The 20,468-nt window shown below is 48.4% G+C and overlaps 2 protein-coding genes across 3 annotated transcripts in view; one reads left to right on the forward strand and one right to left on the reverse strand.

The window, feature by feature from the left end:
- Window positions 1-20,468, forward strand: part of TG (thyroglobulin) — a 266,107-nt gene that overhangs the window by 202,993 nt on the left and 42,646 nt on the right. The window lies entirely within an intron of this gene.
- The window catches only part of SLA (Src like adaptor), a 63,402-nt gene that overhangs the window by 28,397 nt on the left and 14,537 nt on the right, over window positions 1-20,468 (reverse strand). The window contains exon 1 of one of the 2 annotated variants that reach the window (XM_011222904.3): window positions 8,053-8,258. The exons of the other annotated variant lie outside the window; for it this stretch is intronic. The gene's annotated coding sequence lies outside the window, so the exon portion shown is untranslated. Of the gene's footprint in view, window positions 1-8,052; window positions 8,259-20,468 lie in introns of those variants that run through there. 2 annotated transcript variants of the gene reach the window in all.

Below are 20,468 nucleotides of genomic sequence, written 5' to 3' on the forward strand. Positions count from 1 at the left end.
TGTACTTTATCCACTTTACCCTTCTAATGCCCGGCCTCGCTGTCTGAAGAACGAGTAGCCTGAACCCCTACATAGCCAAGAGAAGGGGAATCTGGACTTGAATAAAACCAGGAACATTTGGAAAACCTTGATGACAAGGTTTAATTAATATAAAAATCTACTTAGGGATGCAGCCTTCCCTTTGGCCTTAGAAAGTCCCTCCACAAAGAGTGGCTGCACGTCCACTCACGTGACCGGCTTCTAAGGTGTGGAAGCGTGATGTCCCCAGTGGGGAACCTCATCCGTCCGACATACCCGGACCCCAACGGCGGCAGTAGTCCCCAGAGCCATCACCATCACCACCATGGCTGATCAGCTCTTACTGTGTGCCTGGCACTGGGCGAAGCATTTTCTAGCCATCATATCCTTGTCGCTCACAACACCTCCCTTTCAGGGGTGAGATAAATTCTGTCACTTGTCTAAGGTTATATGACCAGTAAGAGGAAAGCAGCTCTCTCAGATTCCAGAAGCTGTGCTCTCAGCCTCCATGAAATGCTGCCTTGCTTTCCTGCCCTCTGGTTCACAGAAAAATGATTTTTTTTTAAGTTATCAAAGTAAACTTCTGGGACCAGGAACCTCTGGGGAAGACTTTAATATAAGGGACAGGGAGGTCTGGAAGGGTCTCTGGGATGTCAGGTGGCCATGTTGGGAACCCATGTCTGGGGATGTGGCTGGAGGGAAGCAGAAGGGACAGGAGAGAGAGAGGGGCTGGGAAGGTGCGCCCAGGCCTCAGCTCTTAGGTGGGTTGCTGTGGTCAAAAGAGCCGGAGTGAATCATGCAGAGTGTTTTCCACCCTTCTGCAGCGTGAAAGAACTGATACATGCTACAGGGGCGGGGGGGGAACGGAAACAAGAAACACAGCTTATACTATCCCAATTTTGTAAAAAATTAACATGCATATGCAAATATGTATAGAAAGATATGAAGGGAAATTATTTCCAAGATGTTTCCAAGGGCTCTCTTTGGGGAGTGATTTTATAAGGTAAATGGATCGATTTCTTATTTACACCTTCCTAAAATCTCCAGATGTTTTCCCTTATACGTGAATTGCTTTTAAACTCGAAGCCGGACTTGGACAGAATAAGGAAGCCTTGGAAGGCTTTTTAAGGCAGGCAAGCCTGAGTTCAGATTCCAGCTCCCAGCACAGCTCCTGGCTGTGTGTCCTTTGGCAAGTTACTGCACTTCTCTGAGCCTTGATTTTTAAATCCATGCATTTGGGATATGAATACATGCCCTGCGGAGTTGTTTTGAGGATTGAATTATGGGTCCTATCTGAAGCAGAGATGGGTTTGGTAAAATCAAGCAGCTAAAAACGTCCCCAAGGTGGATCTCTTCGTGCTGATGGGCAGCTAGCTAAGTAATGCAAACTTGAGCAAGTCTGTTCGCCCTCTTGGGATCTCAGGGTTCTCAAATACAATGGGAAAAGAGTTGGGATGGACGACGGGTCATGGCCCTTTTGCCTCAATTACCTGTCTGCAGTGACTGGTGCCGGGGACCCGCCCAGTGGACTTGGGGCTTGCTTGGTACTGCCTGCGGTCTGGAACAGGAGCTCAGTATGGGCTGGTTTCCCTGCCAAGGATCTCGCAGGATTTCCGGGGGGCACCCCACCACATCCTGACCTCACACAACAGGCACATCTGCCCTGTGACCCACATTGTTCCCTGCTCTTCTCTCTGGGCAGGTGCAGCCACAGCCTGCCCCCACCCAGCTCCCCAACCCCACCTTGTTCTCCTTTCCTGCATGGCTCCTGGGGCACTGGCGAGGGCCCACAGCCAGCTCAGAAAAGTACGTGCATCCTTCCACTCCCTCCTCCTGCCTGACTCAGAATCAGAGGTTTTAAATTGCCATTTGGAGGAGACCTTGGTATCCTCTCATCCAGGATCTTCCAAACCTGTTGGTTGAAACCTGTTTTAAGAGTTTGCCCAGAAACTTAATAGGTAAAAATCGATTAAAGCAAACTGCTGGTGGGGGACTCGGGGTTCAGTGCTCCTGCCCTTCTACTCCTCCTGATGGGACAACCCAATCCCAGGACATCATAAAACACCAAATAAAAAATAACAGTTCAGTGCCTTCATATTACAAAGAAAAGTCTTGGAGAGGGCAAGCAACCTGCTCAAGGTCACTCAGGAAGCTTGGACGAGGGCCATGACTCCCTGCCCAGCACTCTGTCCACCATTCCGCCTGACCCCCGTGTCCATGAGCCTCTGTTCTGGCACCTTCTGCTCCTGTGTGCCTGGAAAGGAATCTCATAGACTCTCAGGCTGACAGGGAGACTCAGTTTTACCCTAAAACTAGGATGGATGTGTCCTAGAAGACATTTTATGCTCATTTTAGGATGTCACGGGAAGAAGCCAGATTTGGGGCCAGTTGGTACTGAAGCAAATTTCAATCTCACCCCTTATGACTTCACTAAGCCTCCTACCATCATTTGTTTGTTTTCATTTAAAACGTGAGCATAGCCACATCTGCCCTGGTAAGGAATGGGGAGAGGAGGTATTACAGGACATGCACACCATGGGGTCCATGTGGCCTGCTTCTCTGCTGACAGTCAATGTACCACAAGTAAGCAACGGCCTCTGGGCCCAGACCTGGTGGCCGTCTGTGTGATGTGGCGTCCTGCATGGCGAGATGGGCCCAAAGTCAATCCCAGCTTGGCTTTATTATTTCATTGAGTGAAAAAAAGAAAGCCCCCTCTCCGTTTGTTTCTTTTCTAGATCAGCTTTTTAGGTTGGTGTAAGTATATATAACCTATAAACTGACATCATAAATACGGGCAGCGAAAAAAGCAGTGGTAAAGACAATTATTTTGATATCAGATTGCACAGATACACAGTTACACAGAACGGGAAAATAATCAATACGAATAGACTTTTTCTTTTCCTTCCAAATACGGATAATCGGGAAACGCAGGTTTCATCAGAAGGAGGAGGCTGAGGCAGATTTGCGTGCAGACCCGAAAGGTCGCCTGGACACGTGGGCCCAGGGACGTCAAGTTAGTGACTTGTTTCCTATATCACATTTCACAGCAAGACTTAGTTTTGCTCTTTATTCACACACATGAATCAACCGTGTGGCTCATAACCTTATCAAGCAAGATGGAAATCAATAGCTCCCTAATAACATCATTTGCATATGCTGAGCCACCTGCTCCAGCGTCCTCGCCCCTCACTGTGGCTCACTCATCACAACCCAGACATGAGGGTCCTACACCGGGGGTGCTCAGACGGTGCCCCTAGTGGGGCTTGGGCACTGGTCTTTCTAGAAAGACCCTGGGATGTTTGCATGTGCTCTCAGGGGTGAAACACTGAGCTACGCTTTTTGTTTTGTTTTGTTTTGTTTTGTTTTGTTGTTTTCACCTCCCTAGGAACCCTGCATTGCCCTTTAGGTGAATTATAATTTTAACAGTTATTTGTGTGATTGTTCGAGGAATGGTTGTAAGTAAAGACAGTGGTCAGATCTGCTTTTACTCACGGCTGGAATACAGAAGCTATTCCACGAGGGAAACAAAACGGGATAGGTGGAAAGTGGAAAAACATTGTGCCTGGGAGAGAGTGGATTAGTGGTGTCCTAGTAAATTGTAACAAACAGTGATGGGGGGAGGGAGGAAGAGTCTAATTTGTAATGTTTGCTCACTTCTGTGGTGTAAATATTCCCACCATGCTGATTTCAAGCTTACATTGTGACATCACCGAATGTGGAGTTAGGAAGAGATGTGTACAACCAGCTCTTAGAAGCCAGTGTGCGTGGTTCCAGGCACCAGTGGCAGGAAGAGACTTTCTTCTGACTGTTACCCTTATTTGGAACAGAGGCCTGGAGACATCCCCATTGTTTTCAAAGGAGAAGAGACCCTAATCTCGATGAGCATCCGCTATGTGGAAGGTTTAAATTAGGTATCTGAATTACACTGGCTCATCTGATGGCCCAGAGAGGCTGCCATTTTGTAGATGAGGAAACGGATTCTCAGAGAGGTTAAGTAACTTGTTCAGGGTCACACAGCTCATTCGGTGGTGGGGCCAGCTTTCAAACCCTGATTCTTTTTACTACCAACCCTGATTCCTTCCACTACCTTCATCCCAGCACAATAATGTTTTAAATCTTTTAACAAACTCTCTGAGAGCTAAGATTGCTGGGGAAGCCAGAAAAGGCACATGGGCCTGGGAATCTGCGTGCTTCCCAGGTCCTCAAGCCCCCTTGCTTCTGACCATTGTGAAGCCACTGCTGCTCACGGAGAGTGGCCGGCCAAAGAGCCAGCTGTCCAGCTCTTCCCTCACACTCCTTGTCCCTCTGCTCTGACCCCGGAGGTACTGAGGGTAAGCTGTCAACTTTGGGTCATAAAATCATTTGAATGGGTGACTGCAGCCCTGGGAAGAGGGAGAGTTAACCCACCTACCCCCCACCCCCCGCCAGTTTTTCCTAATTTTTACTTCTCATACATTATATCTTTAGAACCCATAGTGGGCCCGCTAGCTTAGGGCAAGCCACTTTCCTTCTTTGCGTCTCAGTTTGGTCCCCTATAAATAGCAGGTAGACCAGATGGAGGGCTCCCTGGGTTCATCATAGAGCCATGCCAGCTCCCTCTGAGGCTGAGGATATGGCAACAGGAGAGAAACAGGAGCTTCGTGTGTGTTGACGAAGTGTTTTATGGGTACTCTCCTTTTGATCCCCACAGCAAATCTATGTAGGGCACATCACTATCATTATGCCTTTTGTATAACTGGGGAAACCAAAGCCAGGGCATTTCTAGAAGCTGGTGGAGATCATCCAGCTGGTAAGAGGTGGGGGTAGGATTTGAATCCAGACACCTGGATCCAGAGCAAGGCTCTTAACTGTGTCCTCCTAGGCATCAGGGAATGGGTGGAGGGTTGTATAAAGCTGAACCCACTCTTTTTATGAGAAGTTTATGGTGCTACGACCTTTTGGTGTGCTGGAGGGTCATATATGTAATAGGTATCCCACAGATGGACCCAGAGGTGTACAGATAGAGCCTAGATCAAGAAGTGAGTCTGACACTCCGGGTGCTTGGAGTTTGCGTTCGGAGGGTGTAAACAATAAATGATCGTCTGTGTGACTTGGAGGGCTTGGCTGGGCGTGGGGGAGGAGTGGGGGAGCTGGCAAGTCTGCAAATCGGGAAGGGGCACCGTTACTGCCCAGGGTAATGTGAGAATTACATTGAATGAGCTTCACTAGCAAAGGGGTCCCCCTGCTTTCTGTCCTGGGCCCTGTTTGTTCCCTTCATGGCACACACCATAACACATTTGTTTCTTTAAGTGTGTCTTACCCACCCCTACCCCAGCCGTAAACTTCCTGAGAACACAGTGCCTATCCAGTATATTCCTCAATGAAATAAATGTTACATAGCAGGTGTCTGGCTTGTAGTAAGCACCCGCTTCATTTGGTTGAGTGGCTGAAGGTATAGTCTGTAAAGTGCCTGGCACAGCCCAGGGGGGGCTGGGCTGTGCTTTTCCCTCTTTCTTCTGATACCTTTCCACCTGCCCTACCGGCCACACCCCAAGGCCTCCAGCCACGGTCCCTGCTGCTGGACAGTGTCATGGAGGAAAGTATGACTTTGCAAAGCTGTTTGACAACAAAAGTGAGCCGCTGAACCTTCGAGGCCCCAGGGTTTCTGTCTGTAGCTCAGTTACCGTAATGAAGTAAGCCCCCTCCCTTGGTGGTTCTCAGATGGGAGGAAGTGGTTTGGACTCAGGGTACTTATTTCCTTCAGAACGCCTGGGGAGCTGAGAGGGAGGAAGTGGGTCACATGGTCTGGCCTCAATGCATATTTATTAAGGGAAGGGAGGGATGGAGGGATGGATGGATGTACTCACAGCCCCTCACTCAGCACGCTGACAAGAACCAAATGGTCTGGCCTGACATGCTGGAAAGCCTTAATGAGAATTTTAAGCTCTAGCCTCTGTCAGAGCTGGGCGAAATAAATTCCTGCTGAATGTTGAATGGAAACTGAAAAAAAACCAGCACCGCCTATGAACGCATGAAGCTGATGAGGGTTTACCACGATGGAGACTTACTAAGTCTTTAAAAAGACACCCGCCCCTTGGAAAGACATTGCCAGCTTCCAAAACTCAAGAATGGGGAAACTTTTTTCTGTTTTAGGAAAATGATGTCGGTTTGCAGCAAATCAAACCTAGCCGTGTCTGTTTCAGTTACATCACACAGAGAAACAAGCAGAAGTAAGCATTCAGAATAATCAAGGAGTGTCCTGCTCCGCAGCTGGACAGTTTGATTCATTGTACGGAACACTGCCCGTCACCCCTCTGTTACCTGGGGATGCCCGGGGAGCCTGACAGCCTCTCATTGTCTGGGTTGGGAATGCTGCCACCAGCGCGGCTCAGTATTTAACATCTCCTATATATGGTATGTAATTTAAACTTCTTCCAAACATGCAAGGTCTTCTTCTTATGAGGAGGGAAATAAGACTCAGAGAGGCAAAGGGACATGTTCAGAGTCACATAGCTCCTTGGCGGCTGACCCAGAATGTTGACGCAGGTGTAGCTGATGACATCAGTGACTTTCCATGAAGCCATCTTGCTGCCCTGACTCTAAGATCTGTTTAAGACACAGAAGTCTAAATAGATTTCCGTCTATTTTGTAGGTTTTTATTATTATTATTATTATTATTATTATTATTATTATGTTTTTTGGGACACATCAAACACTCTTGAGTAGTGTTCTTCTAACTGGAGAAAATCATTTGCAAAGGATTTTGCCAGAACTTTGATTAGGGCTTATCTCCCCAGTTTTAAAAGGACGATAGCCCAGCTCATAGGTTTTCAGCTCAGCCTCTCATAGCAAACCACAGAATGACAATTTGCAGAGTATGGGATATATTTCTCTTAAAATAAAGAGCACGGCTTTAGTACACAATTTGGTCCTGCATGCGGTTGCTGTAGCTGAGACTCTCCCCTCCCCCACCTCAGCCCTCGGAGCCCTTAGAGCCTCTCACCAGCTGTATGACTTCCACAAATTACTCAACCTCTCTGAGCCTCATTTTCTCATTTGTCTAAAGCACGTAATAATCATAACCTTCAGGATTGTTCTGAGGACTGCGGGAAAATAACTCTTCACACGGCACCCCTCCATGGCTGCTCAGCATGGCAGACACCATCCCTTTGCACCCACAAGCATGGCCCCAATTTAGGATGCTCTGAGGCCCAAGCCCAGGTCACCTTGCTGGCATTAGGTTCTCTGGATGTGTTGGCACCTAAAAGAATGCGGAGTATGCCACATTCCTTAGGGAATTCTAGCTCTTCAAAATCTCTTCTAATGCTAACCTTCTGTGTTTTCAGAATTTGTATACCTCACCTCTTTGCCTTTCCTTTAATCCCAGCCCTGCCCCCATATACATGCCTCCTACTCTGCTTCTTGCTTATTACTATTGGTTTTCATTGGCATCGTCCCAAAGATCCGCACACCCAAACTCCTGGAAGCACTATTGTGATCAGTCAGCCTCCCTGGGCTCCATGAACCTTTTAGATGTCATGACTCCCTGTGGATAGCATTTATTGAACACCTACTATGTGTCTGAAACTGGCTTGGGTACTGTGTGTTTTTTAGCTCATTTAATCTGCTCAATACCTATTGAACTGGGTCCCTTTATTCTCACTTTATAGGGGAGAAAATGAAGGCCTGGAGAGGTTTAAATGTCTTGCCCAAGCTCATACAGCTAGGAAGACTGAGAGCAAGCATGAGTTGCCCTTAGTACAAAGTCTACTATGTGCCAGGCTCTTGCTTCTTAGCTAGAAAATCTCCTCTGGCAGGAGTGTCCCTGGCCCAAGGTCCCCAGCCCATCTTGCCATATGTAATTCTGCATCAAATATTTACTGAATGGCTGCCATGTGCTGGGCACTGAGTTTGGTGTTGGCCTCACTCGAGATATCGTCCTGCCTGATCTCACAGAGTGCTTTTCTGTCCCCAGAAAGTCAATGCTCTGCCAGTTGTGGGTCTAGGAGTTTGAGGTTTCCCCCCACCCAGCCCCTGCCGTGTCCTCTGTGATACCTTCAAAAGCTGGGCATGGTCTCCCCTGGGAGTAGCTGCGGAGGGCCTGCCAGGAGCGCCGTCACCGTCTCTCCATCGGCTGCTGCGTCTCCAGCGCAGTGAGCAGGTGGCCAGGCCTCCGCGGTTGTAGAGAAACTCAGGCTATCAAGAAGAACAGCGGTTGCTAAACCGGCCACACACTTCCTCTGCTAGAAATGAGGAAGGCGCGCGGGATTTGCAGAAGGGCAGGTTCCTGTTTTTAGTAACCACTCTGAGCAGGCTTCTCTCTGTAAGGATAGGGAAGACTGTGGCATTATTAATTTTTTTACAAAGCGCTTGGGAATATGTGCAGCTTGATTCTAAATGCCTGGGCCATGCTCAGGCTTTCAGAGGCTGGGAACTTCTCTAATTAAAAGGCAGGGAAGGCTGAGAGGCTGCTCTCACACATCCCCAGAGCTCACTGGGTCCAAGGAGGCTGGGGCTCAGGCCCGCAGCTTGTCTTTTCTCAGTTTCCTGGTCATTACTGCTTTTTTATGTCCCTGCAGAGGGGCCCTGGAGCAGAACCTATGCCCGGGCTCTGCCACAGACAGTGTTTAATTGGCAGAGGTGTGAAACAGTAGGCATCAAACCCATACAGAAAGAAGCTGTCCACCAGCCTTCTGGGGCAAGACAAGCAATCCCTCTGCTGTGCTACAACCAGAAGAAGCTAGAAAGGATATGAAATGTAGTCAGCTTCCCTGCAGTTTCTAGATTAAAATTGACTAAGAAAACATGGCAACTGGATGCAGTGTGTGATGCTTGCCTGGCTCCTGGATCAAGGAAAAAGACCTAGAAAGAACATTCTTGGGATGAAGGTGGGGAGTATTCACATAGCTACTGCATTGTTGATAATATTGTGTCAATGTTAACTTTCTGGGGCGTGATAGTGACACTGCAGTTATGTGGGAAAATGTACTGGTTCTCAAGGAGATACACACTGATGTATTTGGAGGTCAAATGTCATGATGTCTGCAACTTTCAAGTGGTTTGCTAAAAGAAAACTATAAAATATAAATGTAAAGAAATATAAGTGAAGAAAAGACAATGAGAGAGGCAGAAAGCAAATGTGGCAAAATGCTAACATTTGCTAAATCCAGGTGAAGAGCATGTGTGTCTTGTATATTTTAACTTTCTGATGGGTTTAACATTTTAAAAAATAATAATATATAGCTCCCCATTCATAGACATGTGTCCCCATTCATAGTATATGTGTCCCCATTCATAGTACATGTGTCCCCATTCATAGTATATGTGTCTTTCTGTGGTGTGTGGGAAAGCTCAGGCACAACGGGGCTAAAGGCTTGTTGGTGGCAGGACTGCCTGTGATTTACCTGCCAGGCCTGGGACAACCCTCCAAGAGCCCCGGCTGACCCCCGACTTCACAGAGATGACAGAACAGAACATCCAGTGACTTTCCCAGAATCCCACAACCGGTCCCAACGCAGAGCCAGGGCCAGTGTCCAAGGCTGGTGATACGCTGCCCCAGCCCAGCAGGATCCACAAGGCCACCTGAGGACAATCATTTAGGAACCTCGCTCAGTGCACTTGTCAAATCTATTGAAAACATCAGGCCTCCTTCTAAACTTGAAAAGAACTCTGTACTAGATAGTTGCTTCTTTAGGCAACTTGTGAAAATACCCACTGTCTTCAAGGCAGCCCAGGAAGGCACAAAGGAAATGTTGAGAAAGATCCAGATGGGGAAGAACAGAGGGGCAGAAATTCGCCAAAGTGGAGTTTTCCCCCCAAATTCACACAGAGGAGTAAAAGAGGTTTGGGAGGGGAGCTACTTCCCACAAGTGGCCAGTGGTAGGGGGATGACCTTTCTGTGGAGGTGCCATTAACTCGGACCTGGCCTGGGACAAGCCAGGTCAAGAGATGCAGGAGGAACTTGCGGCTTGGCACAGGCTGCAGGGTTTGGGGAAGCTCCAAGTCTGATGGCAGAGGCAGAAGACAGACAGACAAGGGACCACAGAGGGGTCTCCATGAGAGAACACAGCCCATGAACAGGAGAACCTGCTGCAGAAGGAGAAACTCAGAATTTGCAGCCCCTGGCGACCAGGATTGCAGTATTTGCTCCGCCTGTTTCTAGTGGGTAATTGCGTGAGGGGAGGCGGGGGTGATGGGGCGGGTGCCGCTAACTTCCCCTGGCTTTGCTGTTTCTTTATTTCCTTCTCACTTTGGGGGCAACTGCCAGGAAACAGAGGGGGATTGAGAAAATGTTCCTAAAACCACCAACTCTGCCGCATGGGAGCTGAACTGTGGCTTAACCAGTGGGTGTGAAGGTGGGAGCCCTAGGCCACTATCAGCAAGAGCAGGGGTGAAGCCAGGGCAGCCAAGCGCCTATGTGCCCGTCTCTGCAAGTGACCTCCAACTTTAGACCTTTGTTTCCAATTTCCCAACAGGTTCTCAACCTTGGCCCTATGGACATTCTGGCCAGACTGTTCTTTGCTGTGCGTGTTAGTGGCAGAGGGTAGGGGACAGGGGACGGAGGGCGAGGGCAGCTGTTCTGTGCACTATCAGATATTCAGTAGCATCTGGCCTCTATTTACCTGATGCCTGTAGCCCTGACCCCTGCTAAGTCGTGACCACCAGAATGTCCCAGGCATCATCAGATGTGCCCTAGGGAGTAAAAGTGCCCCATGACTGAAAACCACTGCATTACAGCTGTCCCACAGAGGTATGGGAGCATTGAATAAGTCAACCTGAGTGTCTCATGAATTGCAAATGCTGCTCAGTTTAGCAAACTAATGGGAGTTGGGAAGTTCTGATGTGTCCAACCTGCCCTGGGAACACAGACAGGGAGGGAATACTCAGATGCGGACAAGTGAGGCTCCATCCCTCCCTGCCCTTAAGGAATTTCTGATCTAGTGGAGGAAAGAGACACACTGTCAAAACCCCAAGGGAGTATAAGAAAGATGCCAATAGGGAGGGAGCCCGGAGAGGCGGGGACTCCTGGTTCCAGATGGGCACCTGGCAGTAAGGCTTGGTGAGACCAGATTGGATTGTCGGTGTTCAAGGTCACTGATGTTCTGAGTCAGTACAAGAAACAAAGACATAAAAACACTTGGCAGGGGATGCCCCCACCAAGGACCTCAAGTGAAAGTATAGGGTCAGCTCCGGCCCGGTGACAGTGTGTCACAATGCCACACTTGAGGGCTCCAAAAGATGCTCAGGCCCATCTGTGTAGAAAGCACCTGATGTCTGGAAGGGTTTGCCAGTTAATTAGCTCTTAGGTCGCAGGCTAATGGCCCCAGAAGATGCCTTCACAGGCTGATGATGCCTCGATTAAGTATGAGGATGCGGTCATCACCTTATTAAAATGGAATGTTCCCCCATGTTCTTCACATTGTCAGGAGCCAGGTATTACATTCCCCATTTGGGGGACTGGAAGGCCTCCTAGTCCAAGCACTAAGAAGCCCATTTCTCCAGCTTTGGGTTGCAGAGGGGCTCCAGGTCCTGGATAGTTAAGGCAACTCAGGATCTTGTGGCAGAAGTGGGATGTGTAAGTCCCATGGTTTACAACTTGGTCCAGTATTAGCAGACTCCTGGTTCTACTCAAACGTATTTTGCCTTTTTTCCCCATAAATGAAAGGTTCAAAGATGAGAAAGGCAACCTTGGGGATTGATAAGCTCCCTCTCAGTGGAGACGGTCAAGTGTAGGCCAGTGCACTTAGTAGGGAATTTGCATGAGCAGATGCTCAGTGTCATAAGACTGTCAAGGGGAATCTCATGTTTAAAAGGGTGAAACCATATGACCTTCAAGATCCCATACAAGCTAGAAGTTGTTTGAGAGCCAAGTTTATGCCCCTCCCAGAGCTGGGTAAGTGACTCATTCATTCATTCAACCATTTATTCAACAAATAGTTGTTGAGCACCTTCTGGGTTTTAGGTGCCGCTCCAGGGGCTGAGTTAGCGATGTGAACAGTTAATGACATAGGAAGCACCTGAGGGAATGGGGATAGGAAGGGGAAGTCTCGCCTGGGAAGAGAATTTTGAAATGAGCCCAGAATGACGCCGATGTGAAAATTAGGAGGAAGGGCGGTTGGGGAAATCACAGGGCAGGGAATGCTTGCAGTGTTCAGGGACCAGAAGGGAACTGATATTTGGGGAGTGCCAGGAAAGAGACTCGGCTTTTGTTTATGGTACCTATTTATGCTTCCTAATTAGTCTGTATGTCTGGACCTCACCTGAAGAGACCGAGGTTCCTAGGGTTTAGCTTGCTGGCTCTACGTTAACCAGCTGATGAGGGACACCACTCAGGTCCTGCTCAATAGCCTCTGGAGGTGAGTCGCCCATTGTCACTATTATGCTGCCTCCCAGAGGGGCTTCCCACGTCCCAGTGCTTCCCTCACACCTTTCCAGCCTTGTGCCCTCCTCGAGCATCTGCTGAAGACTCCTATTTCCCCACAGGACCAACATCATCCCTTTTCCTGGCATTCAGTGCTTGTCACGTTTGTTCTCCACCCCCCTTCCATGGCAATATCACCGTTCAAGGCCTTGTTGTGGCCTTGAACTACAAGAACCTTATGTGGCCCTCTGCACGTCAGATAGGCCTTTGCCTATCTGCCAAAGTCATGAACTTTGCTGCTGGCCTTTCCCCCACCTGTGGGGGATGCCTTCCCTAGTGCAAGACCCAACCCAGAGCTCACCTTGTTCTTACATATTTCCATACCTCCCCCAACCAAAGGTGATTGCTCCCTCCTCAGAATATTCCTTCGAGTATTAAGTGCTCACAGGAATAGGACACATGCATTTGAAATCAAGAGCAAGAGAAGGGGTTCAAGATATCTGGGAGCTGTGAGACCTGGCACAGGTAGTACTAATCCCACTGCCTTCCCAGGACTGAGGGTCTGCGCGACCATGTATACAGACTACCTAGCACAGTGCAAGGCTCGTAGATGAATGTCTCCCTTGCCCTTCAAAGTGGAGCATGCGCTTGGGAAGGCAGGTGCAGGTCCTCGCCCGGAGCCTACCCCAAAAGAAATGACCCATCATTATCCACTAATTAAATGAATAAATGAAGGTCCTGCATCTGCCTTCTGAAAAAAAGCACGTAGGTTGTGAATACGGACTTATTCACCTCTGGGGAAGACAGTAAGCTAACCATGGTCATCATCCAGGAGAGATCAGACCCTCTTGTTTCTCTAGAGATGGCAGTTGTTTCTATTTCTGGAACCATCTCCAAAGATGGATAAGTGGTCCATCTGGATGGGCTGAATTCTCCAGCAGGCATGGGAGCCACATGTCATGCGATTCTGTGTGTTTCTTTGAGAGGCCTCTTGACATGGCAGTGTTCTCAGGAGAGAGAAAAGTGAAAGCTTGCTTGCCGTGGTGCTCTGCTGCGATGGGTTGCACAAATGTGTTGATTCACTGGAGTTGTTGTCTTTGGTCATTGCTCAACCTAACCCACGAACCCCACTTCGGGGGGAGACCTTACCTCTTCCCAGCTTTGTGAGGGTTGATAAAGAGGTCACTGGGTTTCTCAGAGCTCAGGAAGTTCTCTGAGTGGATCTCAAGTTCAGTCTTTGTAACTTTGCTTGCCTTACAAACTTCCTCTCATGCCCCAATATACAACCTCTTTCCTAGATCTAAATGAGCCACTCATTTATTCAAATGAGGGTTATATTAAATGATTATTAACCTCAGGCCAGCCATGAGGCTAAGCTCTAGGGGGACAGGGGTGACGGTGACGTGTGCCCTGCCGCCCAGGAGCTCAGTGTGAGTCAAACAGGGGTCAGGGATGAACCACAATGGCAGGGCAGCATGGTGGAGGCTCCAGAGATGACGGAAACCTGACGAAATGGCTGGTGCTTGCAGGGGAGCCAAGGCTTGATGGAGGGGTGACTTTGAGCTCAACCTTGAACATGAGAGTTGTCCATCAAAACGAGACATTTGACAGGGCCAGCCTGGATGTTCATTTTGTGCCTTCTCATTTTGTTTTTCATGATGGGATGACTTCAGTTGCATCTTTTCTGGAGGTGGAAGTGACTTTAGCATCTGCCACTCATCCGTCATCCTGCATCCTGCTGTCCCCTGGTCCCTCTCAAATGCAGCTGGCACAGGCTGACACTGCAGTAGCCCCTCCTCAAATCATTTCAGTCTCAGTGCTGTTCTGCCCAAGCCTTCCATGGCCCCCCATCATCCTTGGCCTTGTACAGATTCTCATCTGAAACTCATTGCCCCAACTTGCCTGCCCAGTCACCTTCCCCTTTCTCCTGTCTTCTGGATAGGCTCTGCTGGCTTTTGCCTTGAATTTACTCCTGTTGTTCCAGTGACCTAGAATGGCTTTCCCCTCATCTTAGAATCTGCCAGAATCAGGGATGAGTCTCCTATTGTGGCCGGCCAGAGCTTTGATGAACTTTCATCTTACTGAGTCAGAGTCTCATCAAAGGGCTCATGTTCCCTTCACTCCCTGCAAAAGGTGGGGCCACGCCATGTCTCCCCCTGCTCTTGTCCTCTGCCCAGTGGTGGAGTTCTTCAATGATCCAAATGGCTGGTGCCTGAGACTGGCTCCTGCCATGTGGCATTGGTGGGCAAGAGGGATGGCAGATATGGGGCCATCTGTCTGCGGCTGAGCCTTGCCAGAATGGCTTGCAGCTGTCCCAGAAGCAAAACATTTGCTGATCATTTTTATTCCTATGAACAGAGCAGACACTGTGGGCCTACAGGGATGTCCCAGCTGGACTCTCCTTTCTTCAGGTCACCAAGAAAAAGGTTTCTTCCTGTTGTCTGGTATAATCATCTCCACACTTCCAATTATGCACCCAGACAGTAAGAGTTTTGAGGAAGTACCCCATATATGCACATTTTGTCATTAATTATATATGCAGATGACTCTGCAAAGATATACATTATAAATATAAAAATATTTTTAAAGCATAAGACTCATTAAATACTACATTCTAGAATTTTCTTTTTGTGTTCCCATGGATTATCTTGGACACTTCCTTTGGAAGACCAAGACTCTAACAGTAACAAAGGAGACAGGCATCATGGTTAAACAAAGAGGGATCTTAGAAAGAATTTTGAAAGCCTACATGTTATCTGTCCCAGGGCAAATATGTAGTCCAGCTTCTGGGAAGGGCACAGAGGTCCTTGTGAACTCTGCTTAAGAACAAAGACCAGAGTGAGAGTCAGTGCATGGTGGCTCTGGGTGGCATCAGGCTCCAGGAAGATAATTTGTTCAAGGGTCTCTCATTAACACCTTCGTTTTCCCATCTCTCTGCTGGTCTGACTTCCAAAAGCTGTAAGCTACATGAAGTCAGGGAGCCCAGCTTTTTGTCAGTGACTGACACCCAGCACTAGCCCCTCTCACAGCCCAAGGGAGCATCATGTGTTACTGAAGGAAGGAAGGGAAGAAGGGAGGGAGAATGGGAGGGAAGGACAGAGGGAGCAGGTTTAAGACAAAAATTAAAAAAAAACAAAACCCTCCCCTCGCTGTAGATCACAGACTTCCTCAAGGCCTTCATCGCTTTCTGATCCCCTGCGGCAGCTGCCGTATCAAAGTGCTTCAAGACAGACATGGAACTGTCCTGATAATAGCCTTGCTCACCGCAGCAGAGCAGAGCCTGTGTCCCAGGGACAGCCCGGGGACAGCGCGGGGGGACGGCTGACACAGCTGGCTGGACACAGAGCGATAAGGCCTCTGTGATCAGCTTCCCATCGTGAACTGAGTCAGGTCTCCTGAGCGCTCTGCCCTGGCACTTTCATGTCCTAAAACATATCAAAGACACAGGCCCAGCTACCTCTAAATGTGCTTTAATAGCACAAAACGGGGGTTAAGATCTGTGACTGAACGATGATGGCTTTAGCTGGTATCCCCTCCCAAGCTTTCATTCTGGGATGCCCTAGCTTCTGGGAGATGAGCTTTCGTACTCACGACGAGGTCCTGCCGCTGGTACCTAAGGAGAGCAAGCTCGGAACCGGCTGTGATGCGATTTTGAAATGGTGTCAGGCATTCATAAGTGGCAGGACGGGTGTGAAATTGCTGGTCGGTGTCTACCCCATCGCCCACTGAACAACAGCTAATTACAGCAGCGACGGGTGGCGGCCGAGGGGGACGGGGAGGGACAAACAAGCTCAGTGGCTTAAAATATCCTTGGCCAAAACAAAATTCAACCCTGCAAGCCTTCTTTCAACTGGAGGATTATTTCACTATTTCTTATTTTAGTTTGAGTAGCAATAACATTATAAATAGTAACCACTGCGCTCTGCCTGGTGCTTTCGTTGAGTTTATTTGGGGAAGAACTCTGTGAAATAATGATTATGCTTTTAGTGATTCCTTCTACTTATTAGAAACCTAACACATACACGCACTTTCCCTGTTGTCTCCTGAATTCACCTCAACAAATAAACGAGGTGAAGACTCTTCTTATCCTCGTCTTACATCAAAGACATTGAGGCACAGGGAACTTAAATCACTTTTCTAAGGACGCACAGTGGGTAGAAAGGATTGCTGGACTTGAACCTGGACTGATGGGCCCCATGGCCCATGCTCTTGATGCCATATCTTGAGACACAATAGGCCCATTTTATAGATGGGGAAACCAAAACCCAGAGAGTAAAGCCACTTGCCAAGTTGTCAATGCAAGATTGAGTAAGATTTCTCCAATCCCGGTGCCAATGCTATGTCCATTTTCTCTACGACTATAATAATTAATATCTGCTTCCACCTGACACACTTAAAGGGGAGGGTGTTGGAAATGACGCATAACTATTTAGTTCATAGTCACTGGCACCTTAGTAAGCATCCCCTGGGAGTGTCTGTGTGGGAAAGTTTGGGGAGACAGTCTCCTTGAATTACGGGCCAGGGGCTGTCAGGGATGTTCTCTGTACTGGGTGGGGGCTGGGCTCATACCTCTCGCCCCACTGGGGCTAACACAAGTTAAGGAAGGAGCTGCCGCAGTGGCTAACACTGAGCCCGTATGAACACACCAAGCCTTGCTGGGGAGGGTTGGTGTGTGAGGCTCAGGCCCCAGGACTGTGCTCTGATCACACCCAGGCAGCCCAAGTCGCGGCCTTTGTGCACTGTCCTCTGAGCGGCCACCCTGACCTCCCTCGGGCACAGGAGTGGGCCAGTTCCTCTCCTGCACTCTCGAGGACACACGTACCCACCAGAACCTCAGACCGTGTGCACACACCATGCTTCTCTAGGGCAGGTGTGGTGAGCCCTTTCTCCTGGTTCGGAGCTGGCCGGGGGCATTTGCTGAAAGAAGGAGGGAGGAGGAATGTAAAGGAGGGGAGAAATGGAGAGAGGGAGGCAGTCCAGAGATGACTGGGAGGAAAATAGTAATTGGACATGGCATTCTCACTTCTAGAAGTCTTTGCTAGCTTTGACAATGTTCCAGACCCTCCTATTTCTTGGGGCAGTTCTTCATACACCATGGCTGACTTCAAGAGTCAAAACTTGCAGGGAACACAAGTGGCTCGATCTCTCCTGTGGAGTAGAACTGAGGCAGCAAGGCTTCCATTCTTTCTCCCGGTGGGGGAGGGGCACCTGTGGGAGGACCTCTCTCCACTTCCATTTTTCCACCGTGAAATGAGGTACAAGGACACAGTGCTGGACAAGGGCTGCCCATGTGTGCCTTGCATGTGTCAACTTCACCAATCTGCACAACACACCTCAGAGGTACCGATAAAATCCAACCCTTGCAAAACGGATTTGGTGACGTTAGTTGATTTCCCCAAAAATGACAATGCCGCCAAGCAACATAGTAGCGCTTCGAATGCGTCTGATTTCTAAATTCACGTTCTTTTCTACAGGGGTTTGTTTGCAAGGTTTTAAAAGAGGGACTAGGAGGAATTGGTCAATGATGTACAGGCATGCAGGTGCCCTGCTGGTGATAGCAACAGAATCAAGACTGGCAGAAGTATTAGAAGCCAGGCAGCCTGCAGAGCTCCTCGCGCGACACATTTCTTGCACCTCTCGTAACAAGGCTGTGAGGCAAGTGCTCTAGAGTGGAGGGACTGAGGCGTAGAGACGTAATTTGTTCGAAGCCGAAGAAAAAGGAGGTGGCAAAGCCACAGTTCAACCCCAGGCTATAATCCTCAAGGGCCAGTGCATTCCTTCTCTTCTCTATAGGTGCCCTGGTCCTTTTTCTGGGCCAGCTGGTCCCTGAAACAAAGCTACAGGCCTAAGTGACTAGAAAGAAACATCCGGGGAATTTTGCAAGCTCTAATTATGAAATTATTTTTAAAAGACAACCTATACCAATAGGAATCACTGACTGAGAACGGAGGAAAAAACTCTTTATAAAATCCCTTTGAAATAAGGGGCCTGTCCTTGTGTCAGTCATCACTCAGTGTCACTTTTAATGGGTGATCGCTTTGCCTGCGAAATCAGTACTTTTTCAGTGGCAAGCATTTAAATGGTTTCTAACAGCCAGAAGGTGACGGAGACAATTAGATGTAATGTTTGTGACAGATGGAAAATGGCATTTTGTGAAGTCCGCAGGAACCTGGAGGAAAACCACAACAGGAAAGCTAGCTCCATTCTAAAGGGCAGAGTCAAGGCTTGGCTCCTCTCCCCTCCCCCAAGCTGAAGTGCCTGGGAGGTCCCCCCACCCCCTTGGAGAGCTTCACCCACAAATGCGCAGATGAGACCTCCGCACTGTACCTCTATAGGTAAAGGGGACAGTTGTGTGGCTGAGCCACGTGGAGAACAGGGTTTGCCAAGGTATTTGGAGAAGGAAGGAAGAGTACAGAAATTTGCCTCCATCCCTGTTCCCTTTGGCACACGGAGGCTGGGTGGAGCAGTGGCTTTGGAGACAGCCTGAATCCAGCTCCCAAGCAGTGGGTGACTGGGGTCAGGTCATTTATCCTCTCTGATCCTCTGCCATTCTTTCATAAATGGGGCAGAAGTCCTCCCTGCTCGGGTCAGAGGTTTAGTAAGCACACACCGAGAACAGTTGTAAAGGGCAGGGAACACAGCAGGCTCCTACTACCTGCTGCTACCTTTCTTCATTCTCCTCCATGTGCAGACACAGCCGGTGGGTAATTTAAGTTTGCAAACAAAATGCACCAAGGCACAGTCTCCCTGGAGGGCACTTTGGCAGCACATTGTGAACAAAAGAAAAAGGTCTTAAAAATACTTCCATGTAGAATGCAGGAGTAAAGTGATGGTTTCTTAGCTATGACTCCAAAAGCATCAGCAGCGAAGAAAAACAGATACGCGGGACTTCCTCAGTGTAAAAATATTGAGCTGCAGGGGCGCCTGGGTGGCACAGCGGTTAAGCGTCTGCCTTCGGCTCAGGGCGTGATCCCAGCGTTATGGGATCGAGCCCCACATCAGGCTCCTCTGCTGTGAGCCTGCTTCTTCCTCTCCCACTCCCCCTGCTTGTGTTCCCTCTCTCGCTGGCTGTCTCTATCTCTGTCAAATAAATAAATAAAATCTTTAAAAAAAAAATATTGAGCTGCAAAAGCTACCATCAGGAAAGTGAAAGAGACAGAATGGGGGAAAATATGCAAATTGTATATTTGATAAGGGACTTGTATCTGGAATATAAGAAGAATGCTTCTAACAAAAGACCAGAAAGACAAATAACCCCATTTAAAAATGGGCAAAAGATCTGAATAGGTATTTCTTCAAAGAAGATCTGGAAATGGTCCATAAGCAAACGGAAAGGTGCTCAACATCCTTAGATGCTAGGGAAGTGAAATTCAACACCACCGCGAGATACCACTTTATACCCACGAGGATTGCTATGCTCCTAATAATTTTTTAAAGAGACTGCAAGAATTGGTGAGCATGTAGAGAATCGGAGCATTCAGACATCGCTTGTGGGAATATAAAACGGTGCATCTGCTTGAGCAAACATTTTGGCAGCCTCTCAGGAGGCTAAACACAGAGTAAGCACATAACTGTGTAATCCCACTCCTACGTACACAACTGACAGAGTTGAAAACACACACACGCACGCACACACAACTGAACAGCAGCATTATTTACAAAAGTGGAAAGAACCCAAATGTCCACCAGCTGATGAGTAGATAAGCTAAATATAGTGTATCCAGACAATAGAATATGATTCAGCAATTACACGGAACAGGGTACAGCTACGTGGATGAAGTGGAAGGATCCAGACACAAAAGCCCACATATTGCATGATTCCATTTATATGAAATGTTCAGAACAGGCAAATCTGCAGAGACAGAAAGTAGATTAGTGGTTGCCTGGGGCTGGGCGTGGGGGTGGGACTGGGAAATGACTGCTAATGGGTTCATGGTTTCTTTGTGGGACGCTGACAATGTTCTAAAATTGGATCATGGTGATGGTGGCATGACTGTGAATATAACTAAAAACCATTGAACTGTATGCTTTAAATGAACGAACTATTCGATACTTGAGTTATATCTCAATAAAACCATTTTCCCAAGTTAGCTCTAGATGCCAAGAAACA

This window comes from Ailuropoda melanoleuca, chromosome 9, assembly GCF_002007445.2.
Source record: "Ailuropoda melanoleuca isolate Jingjing chromosome 9, ASM200744v2, whole genome shotgun sequence".
Classification (NCBI taxonomy): domain Eukaryota; kingdom Metazoa; phylum Chordata; class Mammalia; order Carnivora; family Ursidae; genus Ailuropoda; species Ailuropoda melanoleuca.